Below are 20,011 nucleotides of genomic sequence, written 5' to 3'. Positions count from 1 at the left end.
CTGCACTGATGTGGCCCATCTTAAAGTACAATACAGCCATTAAAATGTACCTTATTAAGCATATCAAGTAATTCAAAAGACCTCAAACATTCTTAACAAAAAAATTATTGGCTTAAAAGACCTGGGTGACCGAGAGAGACTGGTGGGTATATCTTTATATTTGATATCATATAGACTCTTTAGGGGATGGTCTCTGCCTTGCCTATACAGAAATAAGGGAGACAGTTGTCCAAGAACTCTTGTAACTTCAAACATCAGCTCAGTAACACTAGGGCCAGAGATCTAAATCTACTCCAGGAAGTAAATAGGACAAGGGATGGGATGGATTCATTACCCAGCATCTGCCCCTTCTCTGAAACCAACTTCCTCTCTAAATCAATCAGTGTGCCACACTTGTATGACTGGCTTGTCCATCCTTGAAAAGGGAGGTAAAGCCTAAGAGTGATTGGCCTATTTGGTCAATTGCCTTTTAAGTTCTATGATCCTTTGAACAAAGCTGCAAATTATATGCCATTTCAAAGCTACAAATTCCTTAGACTTATGTTTGGTATTTCACTAGTACCAGAAGTGTTCCAAAGAGCTGTTTCTCTGGTAGTTGAAGCCAACAATGGTGTTATAAACATGACTAGGTTCAGATACAAGAAAGGCATGGCAGGAGACTGTTACTGCTGTTATATATTTTAAGACAGCATAATTTCAAGTTAAGTAAGAGTATGTATAAAATAAGAGCGACACATCTGTGGTAGGTACATTATATTCTAATGGTAGAAGAATTGAAGCCTCATACATTAAAAAGTTAGAGCAGTTGTGCTGATGCCAAATTTGAAAAACAAACAGATACTACAGAGATTTCGAAGAATGATGTAGCATCTTGCAAAGTGTGTACCTAATATCTCTGAAATAACTTTAACTCAGAAAAAGCTGTTAGAGCAAGATGTAACCTTGCTGTGGAGAACAAGAAAAAAATATGAGTTCTCAAAAATCTAGTTACAAAATGCACTGACTCGCAGTACATTTTGAATAAGCCAAGTAGATGCCAGTCAGAATGTTGCAGGAGCATTGAACCATCAGGTTCTCATGGGTGGAGCATTTACAGCTGTACAAGTGAGATATGGTTGTATAGAAAAGGAACTGATAGCCATACTGTATGAATGTGAGAAATTCCACAACTGTCCCTCTGGTAAATAATTCACGTGGAAATTGACCATAAAAAACTTGCAAAGCTTATTTAGAAAGCTTTTTCATAAGGCACAGCTGAAATTGTAGATAATGTTCTTATTTAAAAAGATATCACCTGGAAGTAAAATAAAAGACCATGTAAGAAACGACTTAAAATGGGTATGTTGAATAGAGTGTAGGAGCAGCAGGAAATGGTATCAGAAGAAGAAGAAATAGAGATTCTTTGGATAATTTCATAGATACTACTGAGAGAAGAAAAAGTTAAAGAATTCTGGAGATGTACTGACACTAACTTTGAAATGCATAACTGAAATAAGTTACCATGAGATGCTCATTTGAGCAAATCTCATAAGGAAAGAAATTTAATCTTAATTTTATTTAAATGAAAATAAGTTATATTGACGGGTTAAGGTTCAGAGCTGCTAAGGTAATAGTTCTTATTCAGTGGAGGAGACAGATAGGTTCTTGAGAGCATTCATGACTCAGATCTGGGAGTAGGGGAAGTCAGAGAGACAGATGTAATGTATTGCCAGGAACATTGCCTCAAATTAAGTGGTGCAGTGCTGTGTCATGCAAAAAGCATAGCATAACAGCAGTCCAAAGAAAGTGTTGATTGTTTACTCAGTACTATGACTTCCATGAAAATAAGTAGGCACAGACTTATTTCAGTTTAAATGACCCTGTATATTATGTGTGTAAATTGACTTGTTCCTGTTTATGCAGAAGTTCACTGGGGAACAAATGAAATGGATACAAGAAAAATGAGGTCATAAAAGATAAGGAAAAAGGTGTAAAGGCCTGCCAGTATTGAATGAACTATATAATACAGTGCAGTTTAGAAGAAAGATTTACTGCTTATATAAGTGGGTTCAATAGCATCAGCCTAAAAGTGAATCGTATATAAGACCGTCCAGTCTTTTCCACAATAATTCTTTTATCATAAACATGTATAAAGAAGATGAGATAAGGAGGGGGAGGAGAGGTTTCCTTGCTGACTAGATGTCCATTACTACTGTCTGAAGGGGGCACCATCTTGGTTTGATCATTTTTAGAGTTGCTGAGATCCCTTTACTTCATCTCCTACCAAAACAGGTAGTGTTACAGAAGTTACTAGAAGGAGCCCAGCTTTTATCCATAAGAGAACAGTCAAATCTGGCTCAGAGACCTTTGTGTGTTTTGAGTGTATTGTATTTTTTTCTTTTCTAAAAAGTAAAACAGAAGCTCCACACAGAACTAAGGACAGTTATGCTTCAGCCAGTCTTCATAACCCTTCTTGATGATTATTTACTGGTGTACTAGACTTCTGAGGGGAGATTGCAATTTCCTGTATTTTTCCTCAGGTTGTGGTTACCTGTAGCATGTGGTGTTCTGTTTCAGGCCGTTTCTACTCCAGGGGTTCAGTAATGTGTATATGACTGACTGATTTCTAACTGAGACCACTAGTTGCTTTAGGTACTGCCTTGGTTTTAGTCCTTTACCTGGCGTAAGTCAGCCAGCCATGCGTTTTGTCAAAAAAAGTTTTAGTTTACTGTGTACAAAGTGTGCATGGCCTTCCTTCCTTAGCACTTGTTTGAATTGTCCACTCTGGCACAGTGGGCCTGGATGTGGAACTTAGCCATTGGATGTGGATCTTAGCCATTGGATGTGGATCTTAGCCGTATACTTCATTGTATCATCTTGGTCTAATGTGGCCTTCTTGTTTACTACTCTATTGACTCATGTATGTATCACAGGCACACCAAAAGAAATGTTAGAGTTAAACACGCATTTATTCACAATGTATCTAATAAGTACCCAGGAATCAAATACTCATTTATTCACAGTGTATCTAATAACAAATTACTAGGAATCATACACTTTTATTCACAACTTCTTATTGAATACTTTGTGAGTAAATGAGTGTTTGATTCCTGGGCTAGCATTTTTTTTTTGAGTACTGAGAGTAATTTTACATCATCTTTTGAGTTTTTTGGTTCTTGGTTGTGTTTATCACAATGCATTGTTTAACAGCCAGTGAGCAGCAGCATCACCATCTTTCATGTGTCCTCTTCATCTTGGATTTATGTCACTGAGTTATAGTCTGACATGTGTCACTCCTAAGATTTCATCTAAGTGTTCCCTTCCCTCAAGCATGCCCAAGTCAAGTTGTGATCATAAGTGCCTACTTTATGGGATGTAGTATCCACTTATTATAATAAGGAAAGGTATGCAAAATCTTTACTACACTGATGACATTGGATTTTGTCTCTTCTTTCCTTAGGATAATACATCTAACCTCATTGTATTTGAAGACTGCATTCTTGACTGGTTAAACTCAAGCTGATTTAAACTAAATCTGGCAGAAAGCAAATTATTACACATCATTCTGTTTGACCATGTCATGATCCTTACCCTTCTCCAAAATTTTTGTGGAGGAATAGACTAGAATTCTTTCCTCTGGTGTGTGACATTTTTATATGCCTGGATAAAATAGCGACATTCATGGACAGGTATTGCCTGTTACACGTATGCACGTGCTCTTGTTAGGAATAGCTCTAAAGTCAAGCATCTGATACCACATAAAGACCTGGAAACAGTACTGCATGTGCTGACTTTTTATCAACTGAGTACTGCAAGTACATCTTTTCCCAGTCATGCACCATTGCTGCAAGATTTGCATTAGATGTCTGTGGCAGCAAAGTTTGTTTATAAAATCTTGAGCCCTATGCATCAAGCCTTTTACAATCAAGATCGTGTCTAATAAAGTAAGCTTTTAATTCCCTGTGCCCTAACCAGCCAGCTAATGAGAAGCTGCTGGGGATTTTATGGAATTGTCTTGAAACATCTGGACAACCCTCTTCTGTTTACTTTGGTTCTTTTAATGACTGGACTGTGGGAGGAGCTTGCAGGGGAGGGAGAGGAATGACGAGGTGGAGTCTGATCACATTTTCCACAGAGGAGAGTTGGATATATGTGTATAGATACACACTGCCTACAATCCCTGATAGATGCTAGAGCCAGATGGGGGTATCTGCCTCAGTGTGAGTTTAGCTTCACCCAAGAAAGTGGGTGGCATGACTTCACATCCACCCCCTTTAGGCAAATGCAAGCACTTGCACTGGATGTTGTATGATAAAATCCTGTAATGGCTGCCTAGATTATGTCCATTATTCAGTTGGCTTTTTTCCCCAGTAAGAGATTTTTTTTCACCTATTTGTTAATCAGGTAAGCCCAATGGGTAAATTTTCCCTTTTCAAGGGAGATCAACAAGTAGTGTCTAGTTATGTGACTTTCTTAGTCACACAACAAGCAGCTGTAGGTGAAAGGAATCAGCCGGGCAACTCATTAACAGCTCAGAGCTTTAGTCCTGTGTGCTAACTGCCGGATTTCTTTGCTAAACAAATTAGTCTTTTACTTACCTAGCACCAGTCATGTTGAATCCATTGCCTTCCACTTTTTAAGGAAGTGTAACTTGGTCCTCTTTCAAGAGGCTCCTAAAATATCACCTTTTCAAAAGTCAATGTCTAAGTCCTTTGTGAGGGTTATAGAATTGGAGTTGAATTGCTTTCAGTTCCATTTTTATTGCCACAATTCTGCTTGTAAGTTATTTATTGTTTTATAAAAATATATATATATATATATATATATATATATATATATATATATATATATATATATTTTTTTTTTTTTTTTTTCAAATTAAGCCTCTGTGTATATGTTTGATTTTGTAAAATATAGTAGTGCTTGAAATGCCACAGTGGGCTTCTGTGTGGCCTGATGTACTCATTTGTGCCTCTTAACCAGCAGATCATCAAACCCATCCTTGGTAAATTAATGACCCATTTTTCCATGCAGGGCAAGAGCAGGCCAGTTCATTCCTGGATCAATGGTGAGAGCCTTAGTTCCAATTTTTTCTCTGAGTTGGGCCTTAGCCAGTCAGCCCTTTCATTCCCTGCTGAGACAAGAATGAGCATAGCAGAGACTGAGTGGCCCTGCCTTTTGAATGTTCCTTACAGCAGTGTGGGGCTCCACTAAGCTCCTACCTTGGGAAGAAGTATGCCTTCCCATGCAAGCCTGTCAGGCTTGCAGGCAACAGATAGCCAGTACAGCCTGATCGGCTACATCCTACTGCATCCAAGTGTGCAGAATGAGTCAACAGTGTGGCAGATCAAGCCACTTTCCTCCCTCTAGGATGGGTGAGCCAGCATCAGGTACCCACCACCACCTATCTGACTGTCCCTTCGATAGCACAAGCTGCTAACCAAACTGGGATTATATACCATGAACCTCCTGTAGTGTCTGTGATGATTTTCTGGCCAGAGCCTCTAGCTCCAGTATGTGCTTGTGCAGAATTGGTTGGTGAGGATTTCTTTCTTTATGGTGCAGCTTAGACATTCTATTCTGGATATTTTTTCATTGTTGAGGTAGTAATTGGATCTGGTAAATGACATTTTGAAAAACAAAGGCAGTCTCTTTCAATATTGTGGATCTCTGTAAGCATCCTTTAGCCTTTTTACCTCTTCTCCTTCCCCTTCTAGGCCTGGCTAGCCCCTAAAATAATATGCTAGTTAAGGAAGGTGCTCAGGTATCAGATTGTCCTGCCTGTCTTGTGCAGCAAGGTCACCCAAGAGTATGACTGTTCTGTCCCAACATTTGCCATCCTGATTTTCATCTAGGAGTACTCTTGTCATGGTAGTTTTCATACTTTGCCACCATTTCAAAAGCCAAAGCCAGAGAGCAGTGGGTTACAAATTTTGTTATGGTTGGTCTCATCTTAGAGCTCTTGGGTCCTCCCCAAGAATGATCTTTGCTTAGGGTCCAAGTGATCTCTGCAGAACTGTTTAGACATACCTGCATTACATTTTTCAAAGGGGGTCATAGAAGCTGTCCATCCTTTGAAGAAAGCGTAGGTTTTTACCCAATCTTCTTTTAATTCCATAAGGGATGGAAGGCTTTCTTTCCACTCTTTGTATCAGCTACTTTAACAGACACATCAAGTAGATGAAGATATTTCTTATGTGTATCACTGTTACAGTCATAATAGATGGGATCTTTTCCACAGGAGGAATCTGAGATCTGTCCAGACTTTCAGAATTATGCACCCTTCTACCCTTCCCCCTTGACTAGGAGGACTCCACCTTCCCAAGAACATCCATGTCTTCTTGGTGGAAAGGTGACATCTGTCAGCTCCATGTTAATTTCTTTCTAGCTGCAGTTTCTCTCGGTATCAAATGTAGTATTTGTCAGGTAGTCTGGCATCTGGTGTAGCCTACAGGCTTGCCAGACTAGGCAGATTTTGTTGATTTTACCTCTTAGAGTATAGCTTGTGAAGTAAAGGGTGTCTTGCTGTCTTACAGAAATATGGTGTGTTTGCCCTACAAAAAGTGCTTGCAACAGAAAGATCCCTCATAAAGGTTTCCATCCATAGTGTCTCTATTGTTTACGTCATGACCATAATGTAACTGTCTCAATACTCTCAAATATGAAGCAGAAGCTGGAATAATGGACCCTTCAGGGTTCTAAAGAACCAGAGTATAACTTTCATGCAACTTTCCATGCAACCAGACCTTGACTGCAGATGTCTCAGACACAGCTAGAGAGGTCCCATATAGGGGTCTTATAGTACAGGGGACCTGGAGCTACAAGGAGAGAAAGAAGCACAAGTCTGAAAGACATGGTGCAGTGATGAAGGCTCTTAAAGCTTTCAATCCATTGCGGAAATCAGGAGTACTAAATGTGATAACTGATAAAATTATGGTGACAAGGTACATAAAACTGGGGGAGGGGTACACAATCCTATCTTCTCTGTATGTTTGCAGTATTAGCTTAGAAGGAAGCCCAGGAGTCAGAGATAATCTTGAGAGTTACCTACTTTCCAACCCTGGAGAATTCTTCAGCAGACCAGTTAAGCAGGACCACAGCAGATTCTCATGTTTGTGTATTAGACAGGAACACCTTCTTGGATCTCAGTAAGTAAATCTTTTTCTGCTTCTCCAGGTGGCAAACAACTAAGAAAATTCTGAAAAGCAGACTTGGGTACTGAATAACTTCTCCCTGAATTAGACCCTCCCATGCCTTTGCTCTCCAGGTAGTTTAAAAGTTAAGGAAAGAGAAGCAGGAAGTTAAACAGTGGCGTTTTACGATCTGAAACAGCACTGGTTCTCCATCAATTTGGAGATGGTAAGGGAGTAAAATAAAAAAAATTACCATTATCTCAGCATGTGAAACTCTTAACCTAGGTCCAAGGTCCTTGGTACACCAAGAGTTGCCTAGGCTCACACTTTATGCATGGAGGATATGACTTTACAAATCTTTGTGCATACCTTTATTCAGTGAATCTGCTTATCATCTTGAAGGAAGTTAGAAGACTGAGTACTAGGCAATAATTTCTAGCTAAATGAGCAAAAAACATAGGTACATTTATCATCTTTTTCAGCCCACCTGCCTATGGATTGCCTCTACCATCCAGGCCTCGGATCAGACAGTTCCAGAAAGGTGTGCGTCACTTCAGGCCCTCTAGAACTTTCTGCTGGAAGAATTGACCCTGCCACACTTTAAATCAGCATCTACCATACACCTGAAGTTCAATTCCTGAATAACTGCCTGCCGCTCCAGGCACTGATACACAAAGAAACATTTCTAGCACATCATTCATGCCAAAAGATGTATCTTTAAACAAGTCCCTGCAGTTGCTTTTTTCCTTACCCTCAGAATAAGAGAAGGAAAATCTGTACTCCTTGGGTATTCACAGATGACTGATATACTGTTTGGATAAGATCCAAGGAGATTAGAAAAGCAGAGCAGCTACTACTTCTTTTCTTTTTTTTTCTGCAAAAAAGGTAGGCATGCAGTGTCTAAGCAGACCATTTATGAATGACTAGCTCATTGTATTTCCTGTTGTTTTAGAACTTGTACCAAGACACTGCAAGGCTCTGAAAGGTCACATTCTACAAGATGTACAGTAACTTTGCAGGGGGCTTCTGTAGAACTTTTCTGAACCCTTGCGAGTCTCCTTTCTTTAATGTAGCCCTGGGAATCATCCCATTTGTTATGACCATAGTAGCAGTCCATGCAAAGAACATTATATATCTGTTTGTGACCTACCATAACAGTATTGTTGGGATCACTGTTGAAGCACTTTCACTGAATTCATCCACATTATTAAGCATTCCAGGGCTACAAAGGGTAGCTACAATCCCTTCTTCTCCATTACTAACTAATCCCTTGCTCCTACGATGCCTCAGTGGGACTCTGTTGCCCTCCTGCAACTTCTTTTTGTCCTTGCTCCCTTGAGAAGATTGTATTTCTGTTTTCTTTCTTTCTTTTTTTTAAGCCAACCTTGAGAAGAAAAGTCCATCAGGAATCCTCTGGCTGAAAGATCTGTAGTTCTAACCTCATTTAGGAGAAAAAAAAGAGATGATGAAGTCTGATGGCCATTGAGGAGAAGGGTGCAGAGTTCTGGAATTCTGTCTGGATTCTGGACTCCACCTGCAGCTGAAATTCCATCTGTCTTAACTGTAGCAGTGATCACAGTTGAACATTTACTGTTCTGGTATGCAGCTTTTTTTTTTTCCACTTTGTTGACCCGGTTAATCATGCTAGGCCAGTAGCCTCTTTTGAGGGGAGATTGGAGATGGTGGTCATACTGACTAGGGGAAATTTGTTCATGGCACCAGGGAACTTCTAGTCTTTTGTTTGGATAAATACCATGGGATCTTTTGCATCCACCTGAGCTACCACCAACTTGGGCAAGATGGGGGTCTCAGTTTAACATCTCATTGGAAGGAAGGCACACTCAGGAGTGCAGCACCAACCCGTATGCAGCACTGTAGTGTCAGTATTTGAAAAAGAATCCAACTACCTGGTGTGGGAAAGAACCCATAGCCTTCTGCATCAAAGGCAAGTGTGCTACCTCTTGAGCTAAATAAAGGTTATGCCCTTAATGCTGCAGGGTGCATGAATGGTATTACTGGCAAGGGTGCCAGAACCATAGGGTGAGGAGGGGAGTGCCCCCCCCCCAACTTTTACAGCTGTGAGACCATCTTGTCTGTATAGGCAATTACTTCAACGCAGATTTAAACAGAGTCCACACTTTTCACATAAGCCCCATCACATTTTTTGTTGCCGAGTGTTTTGCTGGCTCGTGTTTTCTTATTGCTGCTAATCATTTTGCTGGCTTGTATTTTTTATGGGGGCGTGTTGTTGCTTTGTGTGTTCTTATTATTGTTTCCCGAGTTTTCTTATTATTGTGCGTGTGTGTGTGTGTGTGTGTGTGTGTGTGTGTGTGTGTGTGTGTGTGTGTGTGTGTGTGTGTGTGTGTGTGTGTGTGTGTAAAATGCCCCAGTTAAGTATACCTGGTGGTTAGTATTTCTGAGGCTCAAACCCTGTACCTTAGGTACAAGAAACAACATAGCTGTCAATTGTCCAGATTTTCACAGAATATTTGGCTCATATGTTTGCTCTGTTCCTCTTAGAATTTGTGGTTTTCTGGCAAATCAGTGAGAACTGAATTCAGTAAATAATGATAGCCCCTTATGTTTCGGTCTTCCTATCCTTCAGGAAACACATAGTAACACAAAACACTTTATTCTAGAAACTTTCTAAGATTATATAAGCAATATTTAAAATGTGTCCCTGGTTTTAGGCCTTTGTTCCTCCCCAAATAAATTTTGGCTTTTTCCAGATTTCTTGTGCTGCAAAGTTATGAAAGTAGTATTTTGAGAGATTTAGTTGCGTGTCAAGTGGATTTTACAAGGAGCTGAGAGCTTCAGGGGAAGTTTAGTGCTGCTTATGCCAATTCTGTTTGCATTGTTAGTAGCACAACAGGTAGTATACTGCTTTTGATGCAGAAGGCTGTGGGTTCTATTCCCACAGTATGCAGGTAGATTGCTGATACTGTACTGTGTTGTACTTTAAAGGCAGTGGATGCTGCAGTCCGGTGAATGTCCTCCTTTGAAAGAGTTGCCTAGTAACTATGAACCTGCTATCAGTTTGCTATCCATACCCTATTGCAATATTATTAGCTTATCATTTTTTTATTGTAACATAGGCGAATTATTCTTCAGGGGCAACAGGCACTTTATTTGTAGATGAAACAATGAAATATAAAGTTGTTTGCTAGCAGCAACCTCTTCATTAGTTGCAGATCCCTTTAATGTTGAATTATTTAGATTACTTTTACTTCTGCAGAGATTTTGCATATTTACTGATGTTGGTGGATTGTAATGACAGAAGTTTGAGTGGCTTTTTATGGTTGAAATTTTCTAAAATGGGTAGTTTTGTCATTATTGGTTCATACATTTTGTTTCATTGCTTACTAGAAGACTGTTCAAAACTACAAATTTAAAACACATTCTAACAAGTGGTGCTGTATTATACAAGGAATATAATTTAATACAATCAAAAAGGTGAATCAAAGAACTCATACATGTGTGCATGGCCCTAAAAATGTGTAAGGAGCCTGTGGTTTGAAACCAGCCCATACGTAAACTCAGTCCTCCACTGGCCAGATGCAAAATAAATGTGGGTTTTCATGCTTTTTCAATGAATGTGAGTTTCAAGGCCAGAGAAGTTTATTGCTCATGCTAAGTCTGTTTCCATTGAGAGACTATATTATTTGTTTAGCAAATGGCTATCAGTGTTTGTGGTACTGTAGTTCAATATCTGTAATCATTGTAGTAAACAAGAAAACAGTATGCATGCTAACAGGTTTGAATTTATGGTAACTGAGGAGAAATAGACAAGTAATGGAACACTGGAGTGGCTGGGGAGGGGGCTGCTGGAGCGGCAGGGGTTTGCTGCAGGAGGGGCTGCTCTGGGGAGGGGGCTAGTCTATTACCCTGCCTAGGGCCCCATTTAACTATGATCCAGCTTTGGTATTTTGCACTGTTATTTACTATAAATGATCGGAAGTTGGAATGAAACAATGACGTGTCAGTTGTAAAAAAATAAGCATTTTTGTTCTGTTTGACAATAAAGGAAATAATACGCTTATTATTTTTTACAACTGAAACTTTGTTGTTTCATTCCAACTTCTGATAGTTTATGGTTTTCACTGTTATTTAATAATTAATAACAGTCATATTGTTGAACATGTCAGTGCAGTTCTGTGGAATGTGGACCTCAGCTTAAGTGGCAGGTACCCACCCAGGTTCATTCTGGGCAGTCATTTATGAAGTAACAACAGTAAAAATAATGATAATCATAAAATAAGACTTAATGCAGGCAAGAAACTTGAATAACCTTGCTGTTACTGTGTTGTCAGAAGTTTATACAGTTTCTTCCTTGCCTTAACTCATTTTTTTTCATTAATGCAAGTTGGCACCAGTTTTGTTAGATTTTTAAAGTCATGCCAGAAACATTAATTTATTTAAAAGAACAGTAAAAAATACTGATTGATTCTTATTCTGCTTATAAAAAGTTATTAAAGGTTCTTGCCTGACTGCAAGCCTTCAGTTAGGTTATTTATTATTATTATTTTTCAAGTTGCCCAGTTTGTGTTGCACTTTTTTTTATTTAATTGAACAAATGAAAAAAATGCAACAGGTCGAGCTTGAAAGTGGTAACCCGCTATTACTCACTGTTCTTATTTAAACTTCAAAACCTCATAGCTCAAGGGATAAAGCCAAAAACTTAATGGGTCGGGATAAAGATCAAAGGTCCAGAATCAGGGACAGATTTTAAATATAACATTGTTCTTATATGGTTTGTTGCTAGAATAACAGGTTTTGCATTAGCCTGCATTTTCTGAAGGATATGAAGTCTAGAAGTCTGAAATTCAAGTGTCTATCATTATTTAATTGTGCAGTCCTCATAAATTTGCCAGAAAATCACACATATTATGTGGAACAGAGCAAAAGTATGACACAAAATCAGGGACAGTCAAACATATATATGCTCTGATCTTTCAGCCTCTTATGGCAAGAATCAGGAAAAAGAGTGTGAAAGATTCAAAATCATGGGCAAATTTTAAGCTTTACTCTTGTCAGCAAAGCAATGGATGAAGGTAAAACAGTTCACACCACATTACCTTGACCTGGCCAAGCCTTTTGACACAATCCCCTACTCGGGTATAGTACAAACAATGAATAATCTAAGCACAAACACTTACATCACTAGCTAGATTGCCAACATACTCACAGGATCCAGGAGATCAAAATAGGGGAAGTTACCTCTAGAAAGAGACCAGTCAACAGTGCAGTCCTCCAGGGTTCGGTGACGAGACGTTTTCTGTTTGGCATGTACATCTCAAAAGTAAAAGGAAATACCAAAGGGTTTTGGCCAACAAAGTTTGAGATGACTGCAAGCTAGGAGCAGTTACTGAATCCCCAAATGACTTAACCATCATGCAGGAAGGTTTGTCCAAAACAATAACTGATGGCAGAATCATGAATTGAAACTAAACTCCAAAAAATATATTATCGTATCCTTCGGGAAGACATCTACTCCAGGGAACTGCCAAATTGACAATACCCCCTGAGAACTGATCCAGTTGTTTGGCATTTGGGAAATTGTGTGTACAGTGACTTAACTTTTGACCAACATGTACCCAGAGTCATAAGAAAGTCTTTCTATATTGCACAGCTTATAAATAAATTGATTGTTACTATATCTAGGGTTGCCCCTCCCCTTTACAAACCTCATTAGGTCACTCATTTTATATAATGCCCACTTTGGCATGTATCTGTCCAGACCCATGCAACAACTGGAATACCCACAGAGATACCTTACTAAAATGAAACAAGTCCTCAACAACAGGTCTTGCATGGACCACTTCAAAGATTTATCACTATACTCAGTATTGTACAGAGTGCTTAGAGGTGACCTGTGTCTGGCATACAAGGCATCCTCCGACCTAATACTGATGGACCTACTGAACATCAGCAAGTCAAATGGCATCAGAAATACTCAGTCCAGGTATCTAAAATGAATGTTGTGGAGAGATGGATATATATCATAGAAGCTACCACAATTCCAGAACAGACTATTCATTCAAGAAAAACAAAGCTCATACCTGTCCATATTCAAATGCAACTTGGATCTAAGGATAGGTAGTAGAAAATGTACTCCAGGATTGCCCCTTGTGCCACTAATGGATAGAGGCAGTTCCTAAATGCTGTATCCCTCACATGGGTCCTCTCAAATTATCTATGGTAATAGATAATGAGGTATGGCACTAAAATAATGAATTTGTCAAATTTTGATTTAAAACAGGAACATTATGTCGTATTAAATCTTGGCATTAATTTTATACCTAGTCATAGGGCTGATTTAGCAGAAACGCTAATACAAATAAAGATCTGATATTGTTAATCCTCGTTCATTCCTTACGCATGGGTATTGGTTCTGACCTTGGAACCAAGCCAGTCATTTTCCAAGCTCACGTCAGCTTCAAACTCTCGAGCTAAACTCTTACCCACAATCCCCCTCTCCCTGTTACCTCAGATTCCGTTTGCCGCATTGCCATTCGGTCGGGTCAAGTTACTTCTCTTGAGCTAAGTACATTCAATTGCTGTTTAATAGTTTTACAGATTACTTTTCTGTCAGAAAAGTTCATATTTTATTGTCTCTTACCCTATCGCATCTAGCGTACATAATTTCTTGGTTTTTTTCTGCTTCTTTCTTTAACTTTTACCACGAGGTATTCTCTCTTTACCATCTTTGGTAATTCCTTTCCTTTTTCTCTCATACCTTCGGGTACTCTCTTGTACCATTGCTGGTACCTTTTCCTTTAATTAATTTGCTGTCATGGCAGATAAGAAAGGTAGTCCGGGGTTTAAGCGGTGTTCTGATTGTGGACACAAACTGCCTACTTTTGATGCACACTGTTTGTGTGTTTATTATTTGGGAGCTTCCCATTTGTCTGTTGACCCACCCTGTACTATTTGTGAGAACTTTTCTAATAGAACCTTGTTGGAAAGGAAAAACAAGCTGTTACTGAAGGGACTTCTAAAATCTCCCTTTTCAGAGGCTATTCCTGGGTCGGAGGCCTCAACCCCTCCTAGAGCCCTTAAGAAAACCTTGGATGTCTTACTAAGGCTAAATCTTTGCCTTCATCCCTGGCTGGGGACTCCCGCCAACCAAAACCTAAAAAGGCTAAAGTTTCAGCTCCGGAGTTCACTCAATCAGCCCCAGTGCTTTCGGTGCCTAGACCTTCGGCACCGAGGCCTTCGGCTCCATTAGTGATTTTGGCTCAGTCTTCTCCTGCAGCCTTCTATATATCGGCACCGAGGGGTTCCTCGGTTCAGACTATTACCACTGTATCAGCACCGACCGTTCAGTCGGCGCAGACCTTGACCTCGTCGGCTCCGAGATCTTCCTCGGAACTGATGCCTTTATTGTTGACTCCAGTTTTGTTGGTTCCAGCTTCGGCACTGATCCCTGTGTCTGTGCAAACCATGACCTCGGCACTGATGACGACTTTGGTGCAGACAGCAGTAGTCCAGTCTCTCTCTGTACCATTGACCTCGGTGTAGTCAGATGAGATGGGCACAGAGTCTGCCACTTCTGTGGACAGGCCTGTTTCTCCCTCAGTCTCCGTGAGGTCCACTAGAAGCCTTTCCGAACATGATGTGTTACGTCTTGTGGACCAGGTACTCTTGGCCAGAGGTATCGCACCCCTCAGGAATTATCCTTCCTTGGGAGGTGATCACCCATCTCCAAAGATCCCTTCTTATTCTCCTCCTTCATTGCCTTTGAAGTCCATGGATATAGCACAGTCTTCCCCTTCTGCAGTTCCCTTTATGGATCTCACTAAGAAACCGCAGTTGCCTTCATGGCAGGAAAGTTTTGCTACAACCCAGGATGTCAGTTGTGACATGCATAGTTTGCTGCTCCACAGCCATCCAGGGACTCCGGGTCGGCAGGCTGAGCCACTTAGGGGAGGGGTGACCCCTGTCCTAGACATGCACTCCTCTTTGGGTGGACCAGCCTTCCAACTGATGGAGAAGGCTTTCGCTGCTGCTGGTGATACCGGACTGTCTATACCTCCACCCTCCTCTGGTATGCTGGTTTCACAAGTCACACCTAGAAGACATCGGGTGCAAGGGCTGCAGGACATATTCCCTTAGGAGTCCCCTTTTCCCCTGTCTTCTCCAGCTTCTCCTGCTGAGAAGGTCCACCGGAAAAGTTTGTGTAGGAGGAAGCACGTAGACTCCACAGAGGAATCCCTCACCGAAGACACAGATTTCGATGAGGGGGAAGGATCCCCTCGGTCACCTTCTGAAGTATCCTTTGGTGATATCCTCAAAATCTTGAAACAGAGAGGTGACTGGCAGTCCTCCAATCTGACTTCTGAGGAATCTGTGTTCCTGCTGGCCTTTTGCACCCGGCCCCCTACCTCTTGGGTTACTCCACCTGCCGATGAACTTGTCTGGCTCATCGTGCAGTGTGCTTGGAAGGCTCCTGATACTGTCAAAGCTATTCACTGGAGGCCAGATAAGATCTTGTCCCCTCCTGCTTCGGATCCCCATTGGTCCAAAGGTCTTCCTGTGGATGCTTTGGTGGTGGCAGCCGCAACAAAAAAGGATCTGGCAAAAGAAGAAAGCCAGACTGTCCATCCACCTAACAAAGAGTCCCAGGCCCGGGACAGGATAGGGAAGTGCACCTTTGCTTCAGCGACCTTTGCTATCAGGTCCCTGAATTATATGGCACATTTCACCAGGCTTCAAAGGGATCTGGTTTCTGAGCTCTCTGAAACCTTGGCTGGTGCCGTGTCTGATGAGGTCTGTGACAAAGTGGCCTCTCAGCTGGCCACCATTGAATCTATATCTAACTCCTCTATACAACTGATATCTCACGTATCAGGAGCAGCAGCTAGAGCAGCGGGTTCAGCTGCGGTCTTGAGACGACACACCTGGATGTGCTTGTGCAACTTCACGGAACCCTTTAAGTCTTCCTTTCTTAATGCCCCCATTGAGGCCTCATCGTTGTTTGGGCCCAAAGTTAAAAGCACACTGGCCAGATGTGAACAGGATGGTAAGACCCTTTCTACCGAAGGTGTTTGTTATTCTTCCCCTCAACGTGCTTTCTCCCGAAACCAAAAGAGTGGGAAGATATGGTTCAAGAAATCTCAGGGTCCTTTCCGTGACACACAGGCCGAGTTCTCCCTCAGAGGCAGAAGGGGAAACTCACAGGGAAGACGCTCCTTTCGGGGCAGAGGGGGGCCGCGTAACCAGGGTTCCAGGGATTCTTTCCCTGGTCAATCCTACCAGTGCTCCTGAAGAGTGGCCTAACTCCTTTCCTCTGGAGGTGGTTGGGGGACGTTTCTCCTTGTACCCTTCTGCCTGGCTAACCATCACCACCGATTCTTGGGTTCAAAGGATTATAACCAGAGGTTATCATATCACCTTCGATCTTTGTCCCGTCCCTTCAAAAAATCTTCCCAACGTTTCATCCAGTCAAAGGGAAGAAGCAGCACTAGAGACAGAAAAGCTGCTAAGAAAGAGAGTCATCCAAATAGTCCCTCCAGACCAGGTAGGATCCGTATTCTATTCAAGACTATTTTTGGTGTCAAAGAAAATCGGGGACTGAAGACCAATTTTGGATCTCAGTGTATTGAACAAGTTTGTGAGAGTACAAAAATTCCAGATAGTCACAATACAGTCTATACTCCCGCTTTTGGAAAATGACGATTGGATGTGCTCTGTAGATCTTCAAGATGCGTGCTACCACATAAAGGTGGACAGGCCATCAAGACGATTTTTGCGCTTCTGTGCAGGAGCCAGTCACTACCAGTTCAGAGTACTGCCCTTCGGACTCTCTACAGCCCCCAGAGTGTTCACAAAGTGCATGGCAGTTGTCACAGCTCACTTGCGACTTCAAGGATTCCAGGTGTTTCCATACCTAGACGACTGGCTCATTTCTGCCCCCACCAGACATGTGCTGGAAAAAGCCCTGCCATACTCTCTCCTCGCTGCTCAAAGGCTAGGTATAATCATAAACTGGCAAAAATCCAATCTTACCCCATCTTAGTCGACATAATTCATAGGGGTTATCTTGGACACAAAAAACTGCAGAGCTGCTACTCCAGAGCACAGAATTCTAAGGATAAAGCAACAACTAATTCCAGTCCTTTTAAAGGAAAAATCCATAGCTCACTCGGATCTTTAGCTGTTGGGTTCCATGGCAGCCTCCATCACCATTGTTCCCCTGGCTAGGTTTCACATGAGGCTTCTACAATGGCTACTGCTTACCCAATGGCGTCCTTTTCAGCATCCTCCTTCAGCCATGATTCGAGTAACCCACAGGTGCAAACAGGATTTAAATTGGTGGATGACACACGATTTCTCACAATGGTCTCGCCCCTTCGCCCCCAGGAACCCAAGACCACAGTGACCATGGACACCTCCCTGATGGGATGGTGGGGCTATGTCAGGGACAGACAGTCCAAGGCACTTGGTCTGAACTGGAGGCCCATCTGCATATAAATGTTCTAGAGCTGAGGGCAGTGCTTCTGGTGTTGCAAGCATTCCGACCCCTGCTGCCGTCTGGGACAATTGCGATTCAATCAGACAACATGGCGGTGGTCTGGTACATCAACAAGCAAGGTGGAACCAAATCTTACCCCCTTTGTCGAGAGGCCATGAGGATATGGCAATGGGCGATGGATACCAACCGTTTTCTTCTAGCAATGCACATTCCGGGAGTTCCAGCGTGATAGCAGACAGACTCAGCAGGTGCATTCTTCAACCTCATGAGTGGTCCCTGAATCCCTTGATAGCGGCAGAGATCTTCCACCGCTGGGGCCATCCTTGCTGCAACCTCTTTGCATCCCAGACCAACTACAAATGCAGCAACTACTTCGCCCTGATTCCCCCTCCGGGACAATCACCCAGGGACGCTGTAGTCCACGATTGGCCCTCGGGTCTTCTTTACGCATTTCCACCCTTTCCCCTCATTCCCCAGTTTCTGAAGAAAGCCCGTTGGTTGAAGAGCAAGGTGATCCTTATAGCACCATATTGGCCTCGACAGATTTGGTTCCCCTTCCTTTGGCCTCACCTTCTAGATCAACCATGGATTCTCCATCCAACCCCGGAGTTGATCTCACATCCACAGAACCTGATTCATCCCAACTTGAACAGCCTGAAGCTCATGGCTTGGCTACTCCAATTCCCTTGATTGCCAGGCAGAATGATCTTTCTTTACCAGTACGTGATATTCTCATTGCTTCTCATAAGTCTTTCACTAGAATTACTTATCTGAGCAAGTGGAAAAGATTTACCTGTTGGCTGAAAGATAAACAAGTAGACCCATTTTCAGCACCAGTGTCAATAATACTAGACTATCTGGCCGACCTTTTTCAATCGGGTATATCGGCCTCTACCATTAGAGTTTATTTGGCTGCAATTTCTAATTTTCATGAGGGTGTCCAAGATTCCTCTCTTATGTCCCATAAATTGTGCAAGACCTTCATAAAAGGTGTGAATCATCTGAAGCCACCGTTTAGAGAACCTATTCAACCATGGGATTTATCATTAGTTCTACAAGCTCTGACAATTGTCACCTTTCGAACCGACCTCCTCTTGCGACCTCGGATATTTGTCATGGAAAACTTTGTTTTTGGCCGCCGTTACATCTGCCATACATATTTCTGAGCTTCAAGCTTTATGTATCAAGAGTCCATACTTGATTTTTCATAGAGATAGAGTATCTCTGAGAACTAATCCGTCATTTCTGTCTAAAGTTATCTCTGAAATGTCCATTAATCAAGCCATTGAATTGCCAGTTTTCTTTCCCAATCATTCAAACAGAGGAGAGTATTGCCTACATACCCTAGATATCCACAGGCAAATCCATTTTTACTTAAACAGGACTAAACCCTTTCGTAAATCTGACCAGTTATTTTTGGCCTTTTCTGGACCTAGAGTAGGATCGGCTGTTGCTAAGGTCACATTAGCTAGATGGTTGAAGGACTGTGTGACCTTCATTTATACACAACGTAATATCTCGTTGCCTACTACCATGAAAGCTCATTCAACAAGGTCGGTGGCAACTTCTGCTGCCTTCCATGCCAGAGCTTCTTTACATGACATCTGTGCAGCTGCAACTTGGGCTATGCTTCATACCTTCATCAGTCGTTACAAATTGGATTTGGCCTCCAGGGGAAGAGCATCTTTTGGTTCTATGGTGCTCAGGAATGTCCTCCATGAGAGCCTCCCAGGAATAAAGGTAGCTGGGGACTCTGTCCCATGGAATGAACGAGGATTAACGATATCAGATAAAGAAGTTATGTCTTACCATAACATTCCATCTGTATTGTTGATCCTCATTCAGTCATTACAACCCTCCATCCTTTCCCCTCCTGTGGTTTCTAGTGGATCTCACCATCTGGTTCTCTTAGGTCATTTGACCAGAGGTAGCCTCTACCTTCTTTGACTTGCAAACTCAATCTGAGGTAACATGGAGAGGGGGATTGTGGGTAAGAGTTTAGCTCAAGAGTTTGAAGCTGATGCGAGCTTGGAAAATGGCTGGCTCAGTTCCGATGTCGGAACGGAAACCCATGCGTAATGACTGAAAGAGGATCAACAATACAGATGGAACGTTATGGTAAGACATAACTTCTTTTTATTTACCCATAAAATTTATTTATTTACTGAAAGATGTAATAGGTTGTAATGTCATCATTAAAAAAAAAATCTCTATATAATCTGAGCTTGAACTATAGTATAAAGATATTTGAAGAAACATGTGAAAATAGTATTAAAAATGTTTTAAGGCATAAGAATGTATTTAAACATCATAACATGACACAAAAAGATATCAGAGTGTTTAATTAAATGAGAAACAACAAAAGCTTGTGATTCATGCAAGCCGATATAGGCAGAGGACTGGTAATAATGAATGAACAAAGATA

The 20,011-nt window shown here is 41.5% G+C and overlaps 1 protein-coding gene across 3 annotated transcripts in view; it reads left to right on the top strand.

Annotated features, from left to right (window-relative positions):
• DMTF1 (cyclin D binding myb like transcription factor 1) overlaps window positions 1-20,011 on the top strand; it is an 884,631-nt gene that overhangs the window by 533,379 nt on the left and 331,241 nt on the right. The window lies entirely within an intron of this gene.

This window comes from Protopterus annectens, chromosome 11.part0, assembly GCF_019279795.1.
Source record: "Protopterus annectens isolate FY-2018-M chromosome 11.part0, PAN1.0, whole genome shotgun sequence".
In the NCBI taxonomy this organism is placed as follows: domain Eukaryota; kingdom Metazoa; phylum Chordata; order Ceratodontiformes; family Protopteridae; genus Protopterus; species Protopterus annectens.
Note: the sequence above shows the minus strand (reverse complement) of the source record. Positions and strands in the feature narration are given on the sequence as shown.